The sequence below is a fragment of the Solanum verrucosum genome, unplaced genomic scaffold (assembly GCF_900185275.1).
Source record: "Solanum verrucosum unplaced genomic scaffold, falcon-dt-bn FXZP01000147.1, whole genome shotgun sequence".
Classification (NCBI taxonomy): Eukaryota; Viridiplantae; Streptophyta; class Magnoliopsida; order Solanales; family Solanaceae; genus Solanum; species Solanum verrucosum.
The window spans coordinates 216,529-242,333 of record NW_026020343.1 but is presented as its reverse complement, the minus strand read 5'-3'; the positions used below and the strand labels follow the sequence as shown (position 1 = coordinate 242,333).

The 25,805-nt window shown below is 31.9% G+C and overlaps 1 pseudogene; it reads right to left on the bottom strand.

Annotated features, from left to right (window-relative positions):
• Window positions 1-25,805, bottom strand: part of LOC125837431 (uncharacterized) — a 78,992-nt pseudogene that overhangs the window by 30,344 nt on the left and 22,843 nt on the right.

The window sequence follows — 25,805 nt, the reverse complement described above, 5'->3', positions numbered from 1 at the left end:
GAAGCCCATTCACACTAACGACAACATCAAGATCTAACCTATCAAGTCACAAAGAAAAGTAATACCATAATCTAATAAAGCATGACACATAACGGAACTATTAGGAGGAACTTTCTTATCCTTTCTTCCTCTAGCCTTAAGCACCGGGCAACCTCTCACTAGGTGGGCACTTTCACCACAACCATAACAACCCTTTGTACTGGCTAGACACTTACCATTATGTTTCTTTCCACACCTAACACAAGTAGGCCTAATCACATAAGATCCACTACCACTCACTCCTTGAGATTTTGGGGTAGACACCTTCTTTTGGTGAAACTTAGGGGAATCTTAGAAGAGATTTGTCCATGAAACCTTTGTCTCTTTCAATTCTACTAAGATTGGATCAAGACAATTCTAGACCATTTCATCCCTTATCATCACCTTTGGTGGGATCTACCAACCAACCATGTCTAGGTATTATCTCAGCAACCTACTCAAAATGTCCATACTTAAGATCAATCTTAAAAGATAACTAACTCTTTGAGGTTGGTCAACACCTACATTCTTCTTCCTTACTTTAACTAGGTGGTACATGCTACCCTCAAAGTCAACCTTCAGACACAACAATCCAAACTTGTGGCATAGAAGTTCCTCCTTTCCACTCTCAGATAGGCTCATTCAGGAACTAACAAATTGACTATACGGGTTCTAACATCACATAGGAACATGACAATAACACTACCAACCCACCCTAAGGGTGACATACAAATCTAGCACATAAAGTCCTATCTAGTCACATAGCCATCATTGGCATTTCAACCAACATCTTCTCCCTTGCTCCTTGTAACAAGAGCCCTTCGAGTGGTCACATCTTGTAGACCACCGATTAGAGAGAAAATACCTTATAGAGTTAAACTCTACGGCACGACTAGAGAATGAAGAAGTGAAGTTTCCTAACACTCTATAGCCTGTCGCTCATAGATGTGTCGCGACACACACTGATGAACAAGACTCTACTAGAGGTGGTTTGAGACATCCTAAAAAAGATCATCCCATGCTCTGATACCACGTTTGTCACAATCCGGGGTTACCCCCTATAAGTAACACGGCGTAATTGATCCCAAAGGGGTCGCATACAAGCCTCATAGCATTCATGAAATAAAAGCATAGGAAAATAGAGCGGAATTAAAACTTTTCTTTACAATCGAAATCTCTTATAAAATGAAAGAGAATGTATGACACCATGTCTCAAACCATCTATAACATTGAATAAAAACTCTTGAATACAACTTTAAGGACACTTCCCTTACAACAAGTCTAAAACATAAAAGTAAAGACAATACAGGACATATGGTTGAGCCCTCGAATACAATGAAGCCTCACCAATCTTCTTCTTCTTGATCTCCTATAAACCTAGCCATGAAGATTAAATCCAATATCTCCAAAGCCTACACTTATAAAAAATGTAGAAAGATGGGGTTAGCACAAAAAGTACTAAATATGAAAGCCATGCACAAAACCATTAAAACATGCATGAAAAGGGACATTTCATTTGAAATCATGCTACATGCCATTTTTTAACATCATCTTTGAAATAGTTGGAGAATGCAACCAATAAGGCAACTCAAATACATTTAATTATAGCATGAGAAATGTCATTATAATAACAGGCATAGTCTCCAACATCAATATAATACACATCCCAACCTTCACAATACATAGCCTCCAATCATAAAGTAATACAAAGTCAAATATTAAGATCATCTCATCATTAAGTAAACATCACATAAGCAACCCCTAAGAAACACTTGTGCAATGTATGGTTGGCATCGCATAATTCCAACCCTACTAAGTACTCATTCGGAACTACTTTAGTCATGCATTTCATCATTAGACCTCATTATAAGCAATAGTCACAAATAAGGAAATATTCATGTAAATTACTTGAATTTATAAGAAAAGTCATGCATAACAACTATCCATTCAATACACATGCATGCATTCAAATCTCATCATAATATAAAGGAACCATCCCATAACATCCTACTTAGTCTACTTGTGCAATGTGGAAGTGAAGTCCCATACCCCCACTCCTACTAAGTAAAACTCACCAAGAAGTCATAGTATAGTTCGTGTCTCATTCATTATCTTTATTATTTAGGGAAAAGTAGCCATAACCGATATAGACCATGTGAGCTACATGGAATCCGGTGTTTTTAACTCCTACACCGAGAAAGGTGTCCTACTTGCCTAAGGTAGAACTAAAATGTATAGCTATAAGGTTGATCCAGTAGCTAAAGGTACCTATGTGGGCACATATTTATGGGATAAGGAGATTGATTCTAGAAACCCGCCCTATTGCATTGGCGGAGGAACTTCCATCTCATGAGTTTACTTTAGGTGACCCTCCCTATTGCATTGGCGGAAGGGCCTTTTCCTCATTGTCCATATCTACTCGGTGCTAAGCATTATTTTCCAAATTATACGTCATTAGTCTTGAATTGTATTTACATGTGTGAAGGAGTGCTCTACCCTTCGTTTAATACAATTTATAAAATAGCTTATAGATTCATTAAAGGTGAAAATGTACTTTCAACCTTAGAATCAACATTAGTATGTGAGAATAACTATCACACCAAGATAATGTGTTCTTGATGAGTCCGCAAATTGGACTCATTTATGGCTATATTTTAAAAGAATTAGTGTCCTCAAATGCATATTTTATCTCAATAACTGATGTAAACCCTTAAGTTTCAGGTATTTGGAGTTTGAGGCAAAGCATGGACACTACTTGGCAAAAAGGAACAAGGCGGCTGAAAAAAATGAAGAAATGAAGGCCAGAAATTCCCCGAGTCCTGTTGGTGAGTCACCGATCGGCCTGGAGATTGCCTTTTGTTCCAGTATGCTAACCCCTAAAGGGAAAGATCAAGTTGGTGATGAAATGGAGCAGTCGACGTGTCGCTGAACAGTTCCGTGAAGCAATACTATATCGCCCAATGATTCAGAATGCAAAGATGCTGAAGGAAAGAGTTGAAAGGCGATGAAGAAGACCAAAAAGTGGATCGTCGAGTGCATCGACGATCTCGACTAACTGCGCCGAGTGATCCTTCGCAACACATTTTTTTGACATCTATAAATACTTGTTTTAAACTCCTAGCTTAGAATGACTTCTATTATTCGAACTTTTTACAGTTTTTGAGAGAGTTTAAGTTTTAGAGGGTTTTGGAGACTTTGTTCTAAGACCTTGAAGATTCAAAGGGTTTCAACTCCAAGAAATTGGACGTGGGTCTCGAAGATTCTTCATTCTTGACATGTTTTAGGACTTATTTTTTCATACCCAGTTGATGGAAACTGATATTGGTATAAATTTTTATCTTTTTTACATGTCTAGCTAAAATCCCAATTCTTGGGGTGTGATTTTATGAATATAGGTCAAATTATTTGTTGGGTCTTGCTTGTTGATGGTTTATTTGTTGTTTAAATGTGATTTCATTTAGTAGTTATGTATGAACTTAATGGGATTGTAGTTGCAAATACGATTTCATCTTAGTGTTTTTGACTTGCGAGAGAGAAAGGTCATAAAACTAAGACTACTAAATTGATAGCCGGTGGTATTGGGTCGACATGGGTTCAACTCGAGAGAGTGAATGGGCTAAGGTGGAGGCTGTGCTTAATGCAACAACTCGGTGTTAGAGAGAAACCGGGTTGATTCAGGGTAAGTTGCTCGAGAGAGAATTTACCCCCACTATAGTCTAGCCTAGTCACAAATGTTCAACAATTTACTATCAAAAGCATGTACCCAATAGTCTAGTTTATTCTGTATTCCTATCACATCCCAAGAATCCCGTCTCCATATCTAGTTTCTTTATATTTTTGTTGTTTTTAGTTGTTAATTAATACAAACCCCCATTGATAATTGACGCTTGCGTCACCCCTTAGATTTAGTATATTTTTATTCATTAATATTTATAGCTATGACTAATTACAACTTGATTTTATTTTTCTATTAATTCTCAAAACCACTCCCTGTGGGAACGATTCCTACCCTTGGTTGGGTTATATCACTACACACGATCGTTTGACACTTGAAACGAAATAGTGTCAGTTGATTACGTCGAACATCAGTTCTCATGAGAATGAACTTTCAATCAACACAATAGGATCAACATGGTTATGTGCATTTCATGTATAATAATGTGTAAAGGTGCATATGAGAATTATACTTTCAATTAACACCATTGATACATCATAATCATGTTTATGTATGGAGTGTATGTGTAATTGTCCTTGCAATGACATAACAACAACATTATATTCATCCTAGACCATTCATACAATATCAAGTGTAAGGGTAAGGGAAGAATGACTTTTCAACAATACCACAATATACTCAATAGTCATAGGACTTTCAACTTCTAAGTAAATCATGAGTTCACACACAATCTTGTAAACATGCACAAGCCTTCACAATATGCCCTTCAAGGGTTATGGACCAACTCATTTCAACATATAGCAATGGCACAATAGATAAGGGAATACCATGATCCAACAACTCATCAATACATAAATCACATCATGATTGGCACTTTATACTTCAAGTATTCATCAACATTCACATAATATCATGATCAAGTCAATTCATGTTTAGAAGCATTACCCTAAATCAATTCTAGTCTAGGTGATCTAATTTAAGGCATTACATTGAGAATTCATCATTCTAGGAGGATCACATTTAAACTCTCAATTTGCCTCTTTCAAACTCAGATTTGAGGCTCTTTTCACCTACTAGATTCCGTCAAGCATTAGCTAAGTCTTACTAGTTTTTACGGTGTGTTACATTAAGGGAAGATCAGGCTCAATTAAAGCCATTTCTTCTTCCTTCTTTTTTACAAAGGAAAAATGAATGATGTTAATTGGATAAGTAGGAAAAAATTTAAAGCGGTGGATTTAGTTGTACAAATATTTTGACACGAATCTAGATATATGTATGTGAAAGTCATTACAATTTAAGTTATTTAGAAATTTTAAACTCGTATGTTCAAAGTGTAATATTGAGTTACTAGATCAGTCTTTGATGATATGCTCTCAAAGATTTTTTTTTATATATTTTGATGAAAGTGTTGACCCTGTCATGCACGTCCAACATAAAGACTTTTTGATGGTACTCAAAAGAAACATGCAAAAATTAGAACATACCATCAAACTAGTGAAACGAGGATGCTTAAGCAAAGTATGCACCAACTTATCTTTCACAGGCTGTGGTGAGATCCAAGGTTTGAAAGCCATAATGCAAAGGGCATGGATATCGAATCTTGAATCGTGAAAAAGAGGAGTTGTTGGACTCAACGGCTTGTCTTCCACGGTCACCATATCATATTCTTCGATGGCTTTCCTTTTTGTTTCAATTGTTTTTAGACCTGATGATTTGCTTCTTAATCCTGTAGCCATGGCTGACTGCCTGACTCCATTTTAAAATAAAATAAAATTTAGGTTGTACTCAAAGTGAAAATGAGGAAAGTAAAAAGCAGTATGAAAAAAGTGTACTAATAGCAAGAGGTAAGCTGAAAAAAGAGTAATCATATTAGTCATGATCTTTATAAGGCACTTTAAAATAAATTCTTTGGGGGGGGAGGGGGTAAAATTACTTTTAAAATATACTATAACAAATAATTTTTTTTATAATACTTATTTAAATTTTTTAGCTGTCATAATATAATTGTCACTATATTATATGAAAAATATTTAAATATTATTAAAAGCACCCAAATTGCTCATATATAACAGTAGTTTGACATTTCACTAACATGACAATAGAATTTTACTAAATAGAAAAAAATAAAAAATAAAAATAAAATAAAAAAATACCAAAATATAATAAAAGAATTAAAGAAAACACAAACATTTTTTTCCCTAGAAAATCTCTTTTTTTTTCTAATCTTCTTCCTAAAATATCCGCACCATATTTTTACTACATGATCTTTCTACTCTTTTCAAATCTTCTTCCTAAAATATCTCCATCAAAATTTTTTACAATTTTCTCCATAAGTCACCTTACAAATTTAATCAAATTCAATGAGAAGATTCTCTTTTTCTCTCTTCTCTTTTTTCTTTCTCCTTTCTTTTATTTTTTTTGTTTTTACCATTTTTACCACATTTTATTTTTTGGAAATTTTCTTTATTCTTTTTTGTTTCTCTCTTCATTTTTTTAACATGATTTTTTACATCATTGTAAGTTGGACCATATAACCAAAAAATAATTTATCATCAAGTATGAATTAATTTTTTAAATTTATTTAGTTATAATTTGATGTAATTCATTCATTATGGTAAAATTAAATTTGATTAATTTAAACTTGTCGCCAATGTTAACTTGATGAAACTAAAAAGTTGGTACATTCTTGATTAGATTATGGTGTTACCCATTGTAGGGTTCAAATATAGAACTAAAATCAACTTTACCATCAATTATAAATCAATATCTTTTATAGTTCTAAACCAACATATCACAAAAAAAATTAGGCATAGCACATATCAAAATATATATATACTGTAACATATCACAATTTTAAATTAACAAATCACTAATAAATTAACTACATTATCCATCAAAATATGTACACTAAAATATATCATAGTTAAAAATCAATAAAACACCAATTATTGTACCAGATTAGTTACCAAAGTATATTCCTAAAATATCAACAAATCACTAATTATTGTACCAGATCAGCCACAAAAGTATATTTCTTAATTTGAACCAAAAAAATCAACCAATTATTTTTAATTGTTATAGTTATTAATTAATTTGAACATGACACTAAAATTACACCACATTGTAAACCATGTAAATTAACTTGGTGATACTACAAAGTTGGTAAATACTTGATTAGATTATGATGTTATGCATTGTAGAGTTGAAACATATAATTAAAATTAATATTACCATCAATTATAAATCAATTTATTTTATAGATCTAAACCATCATATCATAAAAAAAATAATTAGTCACACCATCCATCAAAATATATACACTAGCATATTGTAGTTTTTCAATCAACAGATTATACACTAACTATATCATCAACATTTGTACCAGATTATCCTTAAAAATATATACACTAAAATATATCACAGTTATAAATCAACAAATTATTAATTATTGTACGAGAATAGCAACTAAAGTATATTCCTTAATGCATATCACTATTTAAACAACATATCATCAACAATTGTATCAAATCAGCACCAAAGTGTATATGCTAAAATATTTTTGTGTTTAAAATTCATGAAATATTCATAGTAAAAAACAATAATAGAAACAATTTTTGTTCTTGAATTAGATGTGATTTAAATAAGAAGAAGAAAGAATGGAAAAGAATAAAAAATATCATCAAGAATAGAGGTTTTACTTTGATACTAACAATGGAAGAGACGAGAGAGTAATAATAGAGAGAATATTCTTGTGATTGAGATGAATAAGGAAGAGAGAAAAAAGAGATCTTTTACCAAAAAAATTACCCACTATAATTGTGATTGTGTTGTAAAACTTAAGAACAATATAAAGATGAAGACAAGAGGAACAATATAAGATAATTTTCTTTCTTTCAAGTTTTCAACAAATCTTCAAGTTCCTACAATATGAACATTTATGCCTCTATTTACAGTGTAACATAGAGGCATACAAAAGGTTAGTCATAAACATGAATATAATGAAGGAGATTATGGAGGTGAAATGTTACAAGAATAATGGTCATAAAGGTGGATGTTATCTTCATAATGGAGCGAAGTAATGAAGATAATTAGTCTTAGTAACTTTTTGGTGTAGTGGACATCCATACCATAATATTTTATTACACTCCCCTTTGGATGTCCATAAATAATATGCCTCGTTAAAACCTTACTAGGAAAAAACCCTGTGGAAAAAAATCCTAGTAAAGGAAAAAGAGTACACATATCTTTTAAAACGCTTTGAATGTTGCCTCGTTAAAAACCTTACCAGGAAAATCCACTGGGGATAAAACCATTGTTAAGGAAAAGAGTACAACACGTATTTTTCTTTCACTACTAAAAATCTGCCAAAAAGCCACTGAAAAAGGCAATGGACTACGTCGCCTTTTTGCCAAAAACGACGAAAAAGTTACACAGTCAATCTCGACGTTTTTTGCCTCGACGCTTTTCCAAAAGCGATGGACAGCGTCGCAAAAAAGCGAGGGACTGCGTCGCCTATTATTTTAAAAAATATATTTTTTTAATAATGCGACGTTGTCAGTCGCTTTTTTCAATTTTTTTATTTTATAATCTACAAAAAGCGATGAAGTTTGTCGCTTTTCTTAATTTTTAATATCTTTAGAATATTGAATAGCGACGGACTAAGAGATGCCGTCCGTCACTTTTCTTTCAATTTAATTTTGAAAAATCTAGAAAAGCGTCGGGCTAAAGGACCCGTCCATCACTTTTCTGGTTTTTTTAAAAACTAAAACACAAAAATGCGACGGACTAAAGGACCCTGTTCGCTTTTCTGGATTTTAAAAAAAATAAAACCCAATAAAACCCAGAAAAGCGATGGACAAAACCACCATGTCCATCTCTTTTTCTGCAATTTTTTTGGCAGCAGAAACTGCTGCCCACCTACAAAAGTAGTTTAATTCAATTTAGCCCAAATCAAACACAAATTATTATAAATAAGATACACAAAATATAAAACAACTTAAATTAACATTCAAAATATCTAAACCACAATTTAAAGACTTTTAAAGTCTTTCAAAATTTAAAAAAAATCATAATAATAAAAGACCTAAACTAGAGAGTGCGATCTACAAAATCATCCTTCTCCTCACTGTCGTCGTCGGTGTCCTCGGCAGGAGAAGGTATAGTAGGTCAACGAGTGAGGTTCAACAGTTGTTCTTTTATTTTCTGAATAGTCGCACTCATGCTTTGTTGTTCAGCTACTCTTCTTCGCTCAGACTCTACCAGTGCCGATGTAAGCTATGTTATTTGAGCCGACATAGCAATAATCTGAACACCCTCAAGTACCTCGGCTTGACGTGACGATCCAATACCATGTAAGCCTGACTGGAGTTATCTTATATCGTTTCGTGAGCCTCGACCATAGACTAGAATATTGTGTTCCCCCCTACCACTTTATCTGTCCAAATTTGAGTGGACAGTTCATGTGTCATTTGGACCGAATTATCTAGAATCTCATTCACGTACTAATTAAACTCTCTCTACATATTACATATAAAAATTAACATCAATACATATATATATATATATATATATATATATATATACATACCATAAATATATTCGCTATTCATATATATTATTCATATTAAATAACTTACAAAAGTTCGTTTGGCCCTTTCCTCTATCCACACGTCCAGATCCGACTCATTTTCTTTCTTCTTCACATGTGTCCTCTTGAAAACCTCTGGTTAAAGGGGAGTGCGCCCCATTTATTTTTTCTATAAATAAAAACTGAAATTCATAATGATATATATATGAATCAACTAATTATTTATTGAAATGTTTGAATTAGAACTTACCATCTCTCTTGTAATTGTTCCAACGGTCTTTGCACCTCCAGTATGCAACGAGCCATCCTTAAGACTACCTCTAGCCTTTTTGGATTATTCGAACATTGCCTTGAACTTATATGTGTTCCAATACTGGCACAATTCATCAAAAACATGAAGCAACATCCAATGCAGACGTTGATCAGTATCCCGAACTTTCTTTAGCCAGCTAGACAGTCTCGTGGATTCCCTTCTTTAAATGTGGTCACAATGACCATATTGTACCTCGACACCCTAGTACACACAGTCTGAAAAAAGATTGAATAGTGCTAGATCGATAGTAAAAAAAAGTAAAGTATACTAAAATTATTAAACTTAACTAAAAAATATGTACCTTAAATTCATTAAACATCATCTACCATATACTGTTTGGAATCTCTCTCCAAGAGTGATAAGCTTGCGTAAAAAGTCTTCTAACACACTCTTTTAAAGCCCGGGCAGCATCCTTTGCATGATTCCACCTGCAAAACACATAAGGAATATGTTAGTACATGAATAATATATTAAAGTATAAGAAATAAAAAAAATAAAGTAACAAATAGTTAAAAAAAACAAACTCACAATGATCCATCCGACTCAATCATGGCTCTACCAAGTCTGTTCTTCTGTCCAGGAGCTAGAGCAGACATCTCATCATCTGGTGTGGCGCTAGGTGCAGTTGTAGATGAAGGTGATACACCAGGATGCACAAAACACTGAGTCAATGGAGGCGTACTGCCCATAGCATACGCCTGCTCACTACTAGAATCTCTTGTCCTCATGGTAGATAGCTGAGGAGATGTACCTGTGAGAGATGGAGTACCATATGTTATCCTACATGTCGATAAAGGTCGTACTCGACGAATAACCTGTAAAGGTAGGTTCTCGTAGTGCCGTGGAGGCAATGTCTGTAAAGTAGAAGAAGCATCGACTGGTCGATAATAATTAGGATAATATGTCTAAGAATCCGCCATACGAAACGGAACAACAAGTAAATGAGTATCATGACTAATGCGCTCCGGTGCAGAAGAAATAGATCCTGGAATATCCTTAGGATCTATGTGTCTTTTAGACTTCTTCTTTTTAGTCCTATTAGACTAGCTAACTCCAAGATGCTCGCGAGATCTATCACCGTCACCGCCTGATGACATCTGTATGCAAATTTACATGTATAACATATAAAAATCATAAATTAAATAAAATTAGTATTAGCAAAATAAATTAACTTACATATACTAGCTTTCATTCTACTACTATTCCTCCTCGCTTGTTTCAATTCCATCATTCTCCCATTCTTCCTCCTCAGTTGTTTCATTTTCATTATCATCCCATTCTTCGTCATCAAATGATTCATTTTCCTCATTCTCGGATATTTGTTCCTCAACATTCATTATCTCATTATCAGATACTTCTTCTAATATGTGTTGAAAATATTCTAGTGTGGTTTACAATTCAACATCAACTTGTTGCTGAACAATTGCAACATCATTTTGATATGCCACATACTAGTGAAGCCTCGCTTTCCATGATTTTTGGATCCTCAACCATTTTGATTAAAAAATGATGTAGGTGGAAATAAAGAATCAATATCTCCTTCATCATTGCGATTGAGCCTGCTTCTCCCACATGACACATCATCACCAAAGTAATAAGAATAAAAATCACCATTTCTCTCTCAATATGATCTTGAACAACTGTTCCTTTGATCTTTCTCCTTAATTGTTTGCTTGGAATTGCTAATTTTTCTACATGTATATATATGTATATGTATGTTAATAAAAGAATTGGTGAATATATATAAAGTGAATATTTCAATATTACCTCTCAAATGGATACATCCATTTTGTTTGAACTGGATCTCCGAGGCGGGCCTCTTGTACAAGGTGAATTGGAAGATGCTCCATCATATCAAAGAAACAACATGGAAAGATCTTCTCCAACTTAGTAGTAATAACAAAAATATTTTCCTCCATCCTGTCAAAACTACTCTCCAACAAAATTTCAGAACATAAATCTTTAAAGAAAAGACTTATCTCTATGATTGGTTTCCATCTCCTTTTGGGTAGATGGCTAAAAGCGATAGGAATTAAATTTTCCATGAATACATAACAATCATGAATTTTCATACCTATCAATTTTCCTTCATTTATATCTGCCCGCTTTCCTAAATTCGAAGCATAGCCCTCCGGCATCCTATCCTGGTGTTTCTGTCATTCCTATTTTGTTATCTATTAATTGTTTTGATATATATCCCATCCATAATTGGATTGTTTTATTTATATCTGCTACACAATCTAAATCTAAAAAATCATGTTGTTCAGTTGATTTAGGTGTCCATTTTTTATTTAATCTTTTATCCCATATAGTTTTGAGCAACTTACAAAAATGACTATATTTATAGGGTTATTAAAGTTCAATAGCTATAAGTATGTTATTTATAAAAAATGACTACAATTTATATCTTTTTTCTAGCTGTATTTCTTTATATATTATTATTTTTCTAATTATACACTAATACAGTTTTAATTACAATGAACTAAATAAGGAACATGTAATTGTGTAGCATATGAGTACTTTGAATTCAAATTAGTATCTCTATTATAAGACTTAAAGTATTAATATATCAAGGATACAAGTATTTATAAAAACTTAATGTATTAATATATCAACCAAGGTAAAGTATGACACAATTAACATATGAACATGAAAATTTGAAAAATGATACATTGTTGTTATTAAAAAAATGAATACAATATAGTATATATATATGAATACATTGTTGTTAAACAAAAGATGGATACATTGGACAACATAGAAACAAGAAAAATGGAAAATAATAAACTGTGTAGGTATCAAAGTGTGTAAGTATTCGCTTGTATAAAAAAATTGATAAATCCAACAAACGTCAATCTCTTTTTTGGTAAAGTTTTTTCTGTAATACTTGAGGTTTGGTGTTAACTCATGTATTTGTTTATAAAAAATATAGGATTAATGTATTCAATTATACTTGTATTGCCTAATCAATCTTTTAAATTGGATAGATTACTTATGTATCCAGATATACTTGTATGCACAAATCACTATTTCAACTTGTGTTAATATTACAATACAAGTATTTATGTATATAAGTATTCTACTATATACAAATTTGACAATCACACAAATCTCAATCTCTTTTTGCTCGTGTTCTTCCTTTACTATTCTTTTTTGTATGACTATAATCATTGTAATGGAGAAAGCAAAACAATTCTTCAATCAAACCCCTATATATAAAAATAGATGAAAATATAGATGGATACAAATATAATCTTCATAAAAAAAAGAGAGAAAAAATCAATTAAAAGATACTTGATGAATTCAAATCACAATCACACAAACCTCAATCTATTTTTGCTCATGTTCTTCCTTTACTACTTTTTTTTTTTATAACTATAACCATTGCAATGGAGAAAATAAAATAATTCTTCAATTGAACCCCTATAAAAATAGATGAAAATATAGATGGACACCAATTTAATCTTCATAAAAAAGAGAAAAAAAATCAATTAAAAGATACTTGATGAATTCAAATCACAAAAATTGCTCCTAGAATCATCAAAAGATCTTAAATTGGAAGGAATATGGGAGGAAAATAATGAGAATATGTGATATAGGAATATTGATGAAAGAGAAAGTATTAATGAGGATAAAATTGAAAAACTGATCACATAAAATGTGCCTTGACATAATTAAATATCCTTGTGATAATAATTTTCCTATTTAATATTTAATAACTTTCATGATTATTTGTATATAATTAACTTTGCTATTTATTGTATAGTTATATCCATATAACATAAAAAAAAATAAACTATAGCTATTTGTTTTAAATATATATTGATGTTTGCCATATTCTGTAGTTTTTCCTATAGTTTTTTCTTTATCATATTGTCCATAGTTTGCATTATAATATTTTATATTTTTTGGGTTTTTTATTCCTGATGTACTAGGCTTTTCATCCATGTCTACGTCTCCTGTATTTACTTCTAAATTCTTTGTATTATCTATGTTTGCTAAAAGTTCCGTATATGTTTCGCTTGTTTCCGAAAGTTGTTCATCTAGATCATCGTTATTTATTTCATCAATTCTTATTTCAGGTAGATTATCTTGGTTATTTTCTTATTTTTCTTCTAGTTCTTCTTCTAATTGCAATTTTTCTTTAAATTTATTTATCTCATTTGCTAATTTTGTTTTTTGTTCTTTTTCTTTTTGTTTAATTTCATACATTTCTTTTAATATTGCCAGTACTTTTTCTAGTTATATTAGTTTTGTATTTTTTACTTCTTCTAATTGTTGTACTTCCTTTTTTGCTTGTTGTTTTATTTTTTCAATTTCCGTTTTTCTATCTATTTCTTCATTTTCTTTTGTTATTCTTATCATAGCAGTTAAACTATCTTCTAGTTTTACCGTTTCTTTTTCTAACATTAAGAATTCATTCTAACTTTTGAATTGTCTTTTGTCTTGCCCTTAACATCCATCACTGTATTAAACAAATTATCAAAATAATTTTTTTCAGTGTGCATCACATCAAGATTATGTCGTAGCAGGTTGTCCTACCAATACGACAACTCACAAAATATGCTTTATTTGGCCCAATTATGTTCAACACCATATCCAGGAAGTCTAGAAGGTGAAGCTTCTGTAACTTTAGGTAGTTGAGAAACTCTCTCCTAAATTTGATGCCTTGTGAGTAATGGAGGTTGGGGTCACTTTCAATCTTATTTTTCTTGAATGCATTTTTCATCTTTCTAAACTCATGGTTCATTGGAAAGAATTGACGGTGACAATCAAACCATGAATTTTTTCTGTCAAGCTCTAAAGTGATTGCCTTACTATTTTCCATACAATACAGACAAGCTAGCTTTCCAACTGTCATCCAACCAGACAACTTCTTGTATGCAGGAAAATTATTAATAGTCCACATTAAAGAAGCACGCATAACAAATTCTGCTTAGTTGATATATCATAAGTCAAAACTCCTTTAAACCACAATTGTTTGAGCTAATCTATCAATGGTTGCAGATAGACATCAATCAAACATTTTGGATTACGGGAACCTGGAATAACACAACTTATAAAGATGTAGGGACTTGTCATGCACATTTCAGGAGAAAGATTATATGGAGTAAGAACTACATTCCAACAAGAATAAGGCGAAGCAACATTAGAGAATGGTGTGAAGCCATCTTCACACAAACCCAATATAACATTTCTTGGTTCACTAGCAAAATCAGGATATACATTATCAAAATGCTTCCATGCTTCACCATCAAATGGATGAGTCAAGCCACCCGGTGGCCTTCTGTATTCACGATGCCATCTCATATGTGGGGAAGACCTCATCGATGTCAAATGGATGAGCCAAGTTACCCGGTGGCCTTCTGTATTCACGATGCCATCTCATATGTGGGGAAGACCTCATCGATGCATACAACCTCTTTAACCTAGGAATAAGAGATAGATAATGCACACCTTAACTGGGACGATCTTTCCAGCAGGAGTCCTCTTATAACGAGCATGTCCACAAAACATACAATTTTCTCATTCACTATTAGTCTTGTAAAACAACATGCAACCATTAACACAACAATGAATTCTATCATAAGTCAATCCTGACTTGGAAACCAAACGCTTTGCCTGATAGAATTTCTTAAGTATGTCAAACTCCGGATCAACTAGTTCGCCCAAAAGATCAACCATTGAGTCCATAGCCGCATTAGAAAAATTCCAATCTGATTTAATATTCATTAATCTATCTGCAACTGACAAGGAAGAATGCAGACTCCCTTCACATAGTGGACGACTAGACTCTTCTAATTGATCATAGAAGCGTCTTGCTTCTTCATTAGGAGCTTCATCAAAATATTATTCGGGTTCTGTCCCACCTTGAACCCCGAAAGCATCATTGATCATTTCATGAACCCTATCATGTTCAACCCTATCATCATGTTCAACTCTATCATCATGCTCAACCCTAATTCGGCCATGTGGTTCGAGCATATTATATTCATCCACAAGCATCGAACTATAAAACGTACCATTCAATCCATCTTTTTCTCCATGATCAACCCATAAAAAATATTTTGGCTTAAATCCATTACGGTACAAATGAACCATGACTATATCTGATTAAAAAAATTAAAGCACCTACATGCACTACAAGGACACCTAACCAATCCATTATTCTTGAAAATATCAAGTGTCATTGTATGTTCAATAAAACCTCTAACACCGTCAATAAACTCAACTTTCAAACCACCACTAGTTTCATAATGCATATAACACATCCACGAACGATGATCCATCTACAAAAATATAGATATTCAATTATAAATTAAATTTAATAATAATTTAACTACATTAAATTAATTTATATTGTTAATATATATCTATAATTACTTAATAATTATATTGATTATTACTTATATACCTAATTAATTAGTTCATAAATACTACATTTCAAGATCTACATAGTTCAAGCTTAATTAATTCATAAATTTTAATTAAATTTAAGATTTCAAATAATTAATTGTATTTATAATTAAGTTCAACTTATTATAAATTAAGTTGAAAGTTATACTTAAGTTCAAATATATTAAGGTCAATAAGATTTTAAGTACTTCAAAGTTCAGATTAAGTTCAAAGTTCTAATTAATTAAGGTCATCAAGAATTAGTTATCTTCAAATTCAAGTTCTAAATTCAAGTTCATATCAAAGTTTTAAAATTAGTTATATATAAATTTCAAATCCAAAAATTAGCTAGTTATATTCAAGTTCTAAGTTCAAGTTCAAGTTCTAAATTCAAGTTCATATATAATATCTAAACTTATTTATATATAAACTTCTAATCCAAGAATTAGTTATATTCAAATTCTAAGTTCAAGTTCAAGTTCTAAATTCAAGTTCATATAATCTCTAAAATTAGTTATATATAAACTTTTAAACAATGAATAATTAGTTATATTCAAGTTCTAAGTTCAACTACTTCAAGTTCTAATTAAATTCAAGTTCATATCCAATTTCTAAAATTAGTTATACATAAACTTCTAATCCAAGAATTAATTAGTTATATTCAAGTTTCAAGTTCAAGTTCAAGTTCTAAATTCAAGTTCATATCTAATCTATAAAATTAGTTATATATAAACTTCTAATCCAACAATTAGTTATATATATTCAAGTTCTGATTCAAAGTAAACCTCATCGATCAGTATATATTCATGACATTCAAATATTCATCCTACACTCAAAACGCTTCAAATTAACACTTCACTAACTAACAATCAATCAAATTTTAAAAAATCCCAATTCACAATCAAATTACATATTCTCAAATTCAAACTAGTACTAAAATTAAAAAAACATTAATTAATTCACTAACTAACAATAAAAAAAATACAAATTCAATACACTAATTAACAAAATCAAATCTAACTCAAATTAAAAAAATTAAAAACTAATTTCATGAAACTATAACCTTAAATTAAAGGAGAAAGACACAATGGAGAGACAATGGAGCAGCAGGGGTCAGTAGCAGTGTCAGGGTCGTCGTTGGTAGCAGTGGCGGCAATGGCGACAACATCTAGCGGCGTGGCTCGACAATCTTTGAGAGAAGGAAGAGAGAAGGTAAAATGGGGAAATTTTGCGTCTGGTGTGTGAGATATTTTAAGAAAAGCTACAGACAGTGTCTCTTTGTCCGTCACTTTTTTTAAAATAGCTGACCAACATTTTGACCAAAAAGCGACGAACAAAGAGACGCTGTCCGTCGCTTTGGTTAAGTATTTGACCAGTCATTTTGACCAAAAAGTGATAGACTTAGAGATTTCGTCCGTCGCTTCTTTCAAAAATAATTATTCAATTAAAATTAATTTAAAGCGACGGACAGCATGGTTATGTTTTAATCTATAAATAATTATTTTTAATAAAAAGCGACAGACATCGTCTCTATCTATATTAAATAGTTAAATATTAATTTTATATATATTTGGTGCAAAAATCTGCGAAATAAAGCGACGGACTAAGAGATGCCGTCCGTCGATTTTTGTAAAGTAATTTAAAAAATAATTTATTTTATTAAAAAGTGACGAACAGTGTGGCAATTGGCGTTGCTTTTTGAAGCGACGCCGTCCGTAGCTTTTTCATCCATAATTTTTTAGCAGTTTTTAGTAGTGTCCCCCGATAAAAATTTTACTTGATATCTGTGAAACGATGCATTCCAATCTAGTATCATAACTTCTCAAATATTGATGTTGACAATCCATAGTGAATAAGTTTAAAAGATTATCACTTGAACGAGTCTTTTGAACGTCTATCTCACCATTTTGTCGAAGATCATGTGTGAAAATGAATTTTGGTGAAATATGCTTTGTCAGGTCTCCTTTGATTTTATCCTCCCTTCAATCGAGCTATATATATATATATATATATTATTTTCATATCCGTTTTCTAGAATATCCTTTTTCAAAGGAAAATCACATATTGCCTGAATATGATAGATCATGATTTCAACCAAACACACTTCCAACTTACTTCATAATCAATATTATTTTTGTATGATTTGAGGAAGTGGTTATAAGTATTTTATTTTTTGAATTTCAAGATATTGTTGTGGTTCCACATGTAAGCAAATATCCAATTTACGATTGAGCATTATGTGAATCAATAGATATTCTGCATCTACATAATCAAATAGTTTTTGACTCAGAGATTGATCATTCCAATTTTATTGAAGCTCATCTTTTCTTCTCAAAGAAAATCACACATCTTCTATTTCTTGAGTCACTTGATTTGTTAGTTTCTTGGCATAACTTGAATAATAATATGATAATCCTTTCACATAGTTTTCGTGATGTAGATCAAATAATCTTCTAGCATTTTCATAACCAAAAATTTGTAAGTGCACCAATTACACTAATACATGATATTTTTTAATCAGTTTCATACGATAGAAAATATTCTTTCTCTATGTTAAGCAGTCTCAGAACCATTGAGTACACAATGGAATTGCTTTAAGGCCTTTTAAATCGTTTAAGGATTTTCATATAATATTCATCGTCTAGTAGACATAATAATCATTCATTATACATATTCTAGTATTTCAACTACAACCAGATTGAAACGAGTTTTGTTGCATCCACCATTAGAGAATATATCTCCAATTAATAATATCAAGATTTTTTCAAAAACTCTTTATACCCCGAGGCACAAATTTCACTTCATATCTTATGTTTATACTTGTAACATCTCGGTCTTAGAAAGAGCTAAACTTAAAAAGCGCCAAATTAGAAAGAGCTAAATTGAGATTTGTGCAAGTTACTCTTTAGTTGTGAGTTTTGGGTCAACTTCAATTGACCATGACTTTCAGAAAAGGATGATTTAGGTGGCCCATGAGATATCAAAACAAAGGCCGTTGAGTCCTCTTTCCAACGCCACTGAGTTTGCTAAAATTTGAATTCGGATGAAGGAGATATCCCCGTTTGAGTGAAGCCTGTCTAGTTAAGGAAATTCATCCGTTTTAAAAGGGATATTTTGGTCTTTTCCTTACTCCACTAGTCTAAAACGTTTTACCTACCTAAGTTAAGGGGTCTAATCAGATCAAGTCAAATTGGTTCATTCTAAAACATTCAAGGGAGCTAGGGCAAAGCTCAAGAGGAGAAAAGAGGAGGTTTCAAGAAGTTCTTCAAGAATTTGAGGATTTTCGCCAAGAACTTTGATCTTTCGAGGTATGTAAGTTTTCATAGTGATGGGTTTGTTCACCCTCACACCAATCGTGAGTTTCTGTATTTAATTTGTCCATGAGATTTCATGTATTGAGGTTCTTGAGGTTTTGTACTTTATTCTTTAACAATGGAGTTTTATTGAGTTCTTGAGGTAAGAGTCTTGCGTTTGAGGGATGTTCTTGATGAATTTTGAGTAGGTTTTCGTTTACTTGTGTTGGCTTTACGAATCTAAGGGAGTTTGGAAGAAATCAATCGATTCTAGGTGAATTAGGATAAAAAATCAAAGTGAAAAAATTCGTCGGAGTTTCTGGGTGCGCCACTGAGGCACCTGAGCTGGCTCCCCGTGCCTGCAGTGCGCCCAAAATGGGTGTCTAAAGTTTTGGGCTGGCGCCCAACGCCAGGGTCACCTACCTGCGTTCCTTTTGAACCGAAATGGCCAACTTGTTATGCCAACTGATATTTATTCTCGTAAACTTTTTGTTTACTTTTGCATGTGATTCCTTGATCATGCCCATATTTTTATACAACAAACAAGAGAAAGGCGAGTAACCTTTTACGTAAATATTCATAACCCGCTTTGATTGTAGTAAACTGAAGATACCATCTCAATATAATTATTTTTTTCAATTCCTCCAAAACTTAAAAAGTTTCTTTTGAGACTTACTACAACCCCAATATTATGAACTATTTCATTTTTTGGATAATAACAAATTAGTCTTTCGGAAACTCTCAATTAATTTTGTGTACTGCCACAAATTTCATAACACATTCTTATGGCGACCATCTCCTTCAAGGAGAAAATTATTATTATTGTCATGGTTGAAATTATTACATGCAAGACTTATTTCTTGACAACCAATGACAAATTTGTGTTGCCATACAACAACATTTATTTTGGTCACGACCACAACCTTTATATAAAAGCATTATTTCTTTCTTTTGTCCTCCAATAGTTCATAATAAAATATACCACAATATTTGCGTAGTACTTAAAGTATATGACCAAAATGACCATTTATGTATATTTTTTTCAATCTCTCAAACCTCCCGTAGAGGTGAGATGTGACATTTATCTAACCATACATGAAAATGTCCTTATTCATATGAACACAAGTCATATTCTCTTTAAGAAATGACCATAACCATTTGTACATGCTCCATAAGTTCTTATTAGTCATACTTTGATATTATCAAATTTATTTGACCCACCTCAACATCACTTTAAAAGTACTAAATGTGCTATCACTTTGCATTTCTTTATTTTGATGGAGGATTTACAAAACTTTCAAATCGGCTTGCATCAACCCAATGTGCCTAATACCCTTTCATACAACTTTAATGGCCAAAAATTACCTTCAGATTTGAAGGACCATCTTAAGAACCCATAATGTTCTTCCTTTTAATTACCACAATTGACCATTAAGATTTACCACACTCATATTCATACATTTAACCACTTGTCATTTTCAGACACATCATGTCCTGCTACCACATTCACATAAGAGAATGAAACAAATCAATTGGACAAATTTCATGACTTTTATCAAGAGCATATCAATTTTTTTACAATTTTCTCCATAAATCACTTTACAAATTTAATAAAATTAAATAAGCAGATTTTCTTTTTCTCTCTTTGATTTTTTCTTTCTCCTTTTTATTTTTTTATTTTTACCACATTTTAATTTTTGGAAATTTATATATTTTTTATTTTCTCTCTCTTCATTTTTTTAAAATCATTTTTACTCCATTGTAGGTAGGAAGATATAACCAAAAAATAACTTTATCATCAAGTATGAATTATTTTTTCTAAATTTATTTAGTTATAATTTGGTGTAATTCAATCATTATGGTAAAATTGAATTAGATTAATTTGAACTTGACATCAAGGTTAAACCACATTAATGTACATGTAAATTAACTTGATGAAACTAAAAAGTTGGTATATACTTGATTAGATTATGGTGCTATCCATTGTAGGGTTAGAACATATAGCTAAAATCAACTTTACCATCAATTATAAATCAATATCTTTTATAGTTCTAAACCAACATATCACAAAAAAAATTAGGCATATCATACATCAATATATATATATATATATATATATATATATATATATATATATATATATATATATATATATACACACACACTATAACATATCACAATTTTAAATCAACAAATCACTAATAAATTAACTAAATTATCCATCAAAATATATACACTAAAACATATCATAGTTAAAAAATAACAAACCACCAATTACTGTACCAGATTAGTCACCAAAGTATATTCCTAAAATATCAACAAATCACCAATTATTGTACCTAATCAGCCACCAAAGTATATTCCTTAATTTGAACCAACATATCAATCAATTATTTTTAATTGCTATAGTTATTAATCAATTTGAACATGACACCAAGATTACACCACATTGTAGACCATGTAAATTAACTTGGTGATACTAAAAGGTAGGTATATGCTTGATTAGATTATGATGTTATGCATTGTAGAATTGGAACATATAACTAAAATCAATTTTACCATCAATTATAAATCTATTTCTTTTATAGTTATAAACCATCATATCATTAAAAAAAAAGCTACACCATCCATCAAAATATATACACTATAACATAATGCAGTTTTTAAATCAACAGATCACCAAAATTTTTACTACATTAGCCATTAAAATATATCACAGTTAAAAACCAACCAATTACCAATTATTGTACCAGATTAGCAACCAAAGTATATTCCTAAATACATATCACTATTTAAAACAACATATCATCAACAATTGTACCAAATCAGCACCAAAGTGTATACACTAAAAATATTTTTTCATTTAAAATCCATGAAATTTTTCATAGTAAAAAAAATAATAGAAACAATTTTTTTTCTTGAATTAGATGTGATTTAAAAAAGAAGAAGAAAGAACGGAAAAAAATCAAAAATATTTTCAAGAATAGAGGTTTTACTTAGATACTAGCAATGGAAGAGACGAGAGAATAATAATAGAGAGAATATTATTGTGATTGAGATGAATAATGGAGAGAGCAAAAAGAGATCTTTCACCAAAAAAGTAACCCACTATAATTGTGATTGAATATTCAAAAAATAAAACAATAAATTATGAGTCCCAAAAAATCAGCACATTAACCCAAAAAAAAGTATTATTTTATATTGTTATATTTATAATTAAAATCTCAGTTTTGTAAGCAAAAAGGAGTATATTTATATATTTTAAATTAAAGTCCTAAACACAATATCTTTGTAATTTTTTCATATTATATTTATCGATAATAATAAATATGAATATTTATAACCAACACTTAATAAATATCGATGAAGGCTTTAGCGATCATGAGTCAATGACATTAAATCAGTTACTGTTAAATAATTTTATAAAAATATTGTGTGTTTGGTATGAAGGAAAACGTTTTCCACAAAAAAATGATTGCCTAGAAAATATTTTCTAGGTAAATTTGTTCCTTTAAGTGGAGAGGATTTTACAAGATTACTTGTACATTGTACCATTTAATTGGTAGCACCTGAATCTATTTTCAAGATTACATGTTGACCTCACTACGCGACATATCCATGATTGGCTCGAGTAGGTCTCAGTCCACAGAGGAGATAGTTGCTTAGACCTCCAGAGCTGGAGTTGAGCCAGTCCAGATTGAGGTCACCCCAGATGTGAAGAGTTCACCTTAAGCTTAGCTTGACATGGGATTTTTTTTACTCTCCCTTCATTTCCTTTACTGTTGATACATTTCCATTTTTATTTCACATTGAGGATATTGTGTAGTTGTTTTGGTGGGGTGAAGGTAATTATATACCTAGCCTCTTGATTGTATTTTTTCTGGTTGTATTTTGTCTTTTGGATATTTCATGTTTTATTGTCTTGTTCAAACTTCTCCTTGTTGATGGAATGTGAATGAATATTGTCTTTATTCCATTGGTTTACTTCTTAATTACGTGATTGTGTGTGCTTGCTAATATCTTGTACATTCGAGTGTCGGTTGCGATTAATATCAATAATTTGAATAGTGCTCTTGATGAACGATATGTTTGTGTAAGTCCAATGAGGCAAATTTGAGTTGCATAAGTCATGTGTGAACTCAATCAATTGTCGAAATGAGTCTTGTAATGAACGTTGCACGCGAGCTTCATTTGGAGAGTCATGATCGATGACTGTGTTGAATGCCTTGTGTAGTGAGGTTTACTTGAAGTATGTGCATGGTGAAACCTAGAACTCGCCTTGTTGGTCCAATTGACTATTTTTGGTGAATGAAGGAAATGATCTTAGGCATAAATCTTAGAGAGTGAACCTAATTACTATAGCGTTTGTGTGACCACCTTGTGAGTGTGTGAACCTAGCTTGGAACCATTTGAGCCTAACCTTTTCTTTGGATGAAACATGAACACAAATCGCCTTGTCCTCCCTACCTAAAACCGTCGTGAAGTATTGGTTTGCTTGTATAGCCAACTTAGGCCAAAAGCCTAAGTTGGGGTGTGGTAACAATGAGGAAAGAAATTGAGCAAGAAGTTCATGAAATTCATCCTTGAGAACTTGTGTTGACGAAAATGATGGAACCCCTCCATATACAAAAAAAGAGAAAAAAAAATGTAAAGAATATCAATTATGCATTGTAGAAATAAAAGGATTTTCCGATGAGCTATACCAAAATTTTTGTGTGCTTTGAATATGCCAAGGATGGGTTGTGAAGGTGAAAAGAATGAAATAAAATGAGAAGAAGTGAAATTTGAGCCATGCTTCACGAAGGTAGAAGTCACTAAGACAAAATGATCATACCTTTACCCTTAACTTAGTTACAAGCCTTGAAAGACCTTTTTGATCTAGAATGAGCCGAATGATGTGTTGGTTGGAAAATACGGGAAAGACTATGGGTAAAATTGTGCATGTATTTCTCATTGGGAGTGTTTGAGTTGATTTTGATTTCTTAAATTGTAATCTTTGATTGACTTTATGAGAGCAAGGAATCATTATTGATGTGAGAGCATTCAAATACTATTGTTGACCATGAATTTCCATTTGAAGTGAACATTCTGAGCTTGAACTCTATTTGATGATGGCTAGTCATAGTTTGAAAGTTTTAGTGCACAATTGAAAATTACACGTGTAGATTGAACCTTGGGTGCATTCATGTTGAGTCTCAAGTAGCACTATTTCTAGACATCCCTCTTGTCCTAATTGATCTTGTGTTTTATTTGAGGACAAGCAAAAGTTTAAGTTGGTGGTGTTGAAGAGTTGGGAATTTCGACTCATTTAGGGCATATTATTCAATGATTTAGTGTCCTCAATGCCTATTTTATGCTCATAACTGATGTTAATATGTTGATATGCAACAATGAAGGCTTAAAAGTGAGGAAAGGACATTACAATGTGAAAAGGAATGAAAAAAGTTAGAAAAGCTGAAGAAAAGAGTAGTTGGAGCTCACAAAAGCCACACGACGACTCACCGAGTGAGCCTCCTGCTCGGCTAAAGTTCTAGAAAAGTAGCCCATGTACCAAACAAACTTGCGAGCAAATGATGATTCGAAAATGCACCAAATGGATCGGCGACCACGATCCAGCTCGCCAAAAGTTCCAGGACAATTAGATGTGGGAGCTAAGCTAAAAGACGAGAAGAAGAGCAACTCGATGGATTGCCGAGTGGATCGGAAATTCTGACTAACTTCGCCGAGTGGTCTCTGTGCTGAGTTTTTGGGAACATATAAATTCATTTTTTGAAAGAAGAAAAGTAGTTCCCACACTTGCATTCCTGAGCTTTGAGATTTATTTTTTACATTTTTACATTGTTGAACACTTTTGGAGAAGATTTGGATCTCGGATTTGAGGTTCTAGGATTCTAGCTTTAATTTTGGCATAAGGTATTTGCCGATTGTTAACAATTGTGATGGATAATCTGTTCATTAAAGATTTCTTACTTTTCACTATATTTGGCTAAAACCCTTTACTTTAGGGGTGTGATCGTGTAGTCGAATGCATTAATTAGATAATGGGTATTGTTAATAGTTGAATTTAATGTTGTTTTGACATGGGTTCAATTGTTTGTTCATGTTTTGATTGATGAGCTGAAGTTGCAAATTCGATTCTAGCTTAGATCTCTATGCTTGCTTGAGAAAGAGGTATTAGAGTAGAATGAATGATTGATAGTTGCATTGGTTGCATCTTTAAGATCTAGCTTGAGAAAGTGGGTTTGATTGTGTCTTTACAACACAACTTGAGAAAGTTGTTGGCATTGTTAAGCTTGTTGAGGTTCGAGAGTACACTTAAAACATGATAGTTTATTGAGAGATATATATCGTATTCAAAACCTAGCCTACCCATTGCAATTCAACAACTTAGAGCAATTCGTAATTACCCATTACGCGAAATTGGCATTCGATTGATCACATTCCTAAGGCCTTCTGTCTAATAGCTCAACTCTCTTGTTAATTGGTCCTTGTTTACAATTGATTACTAAACTCCCCCATTTG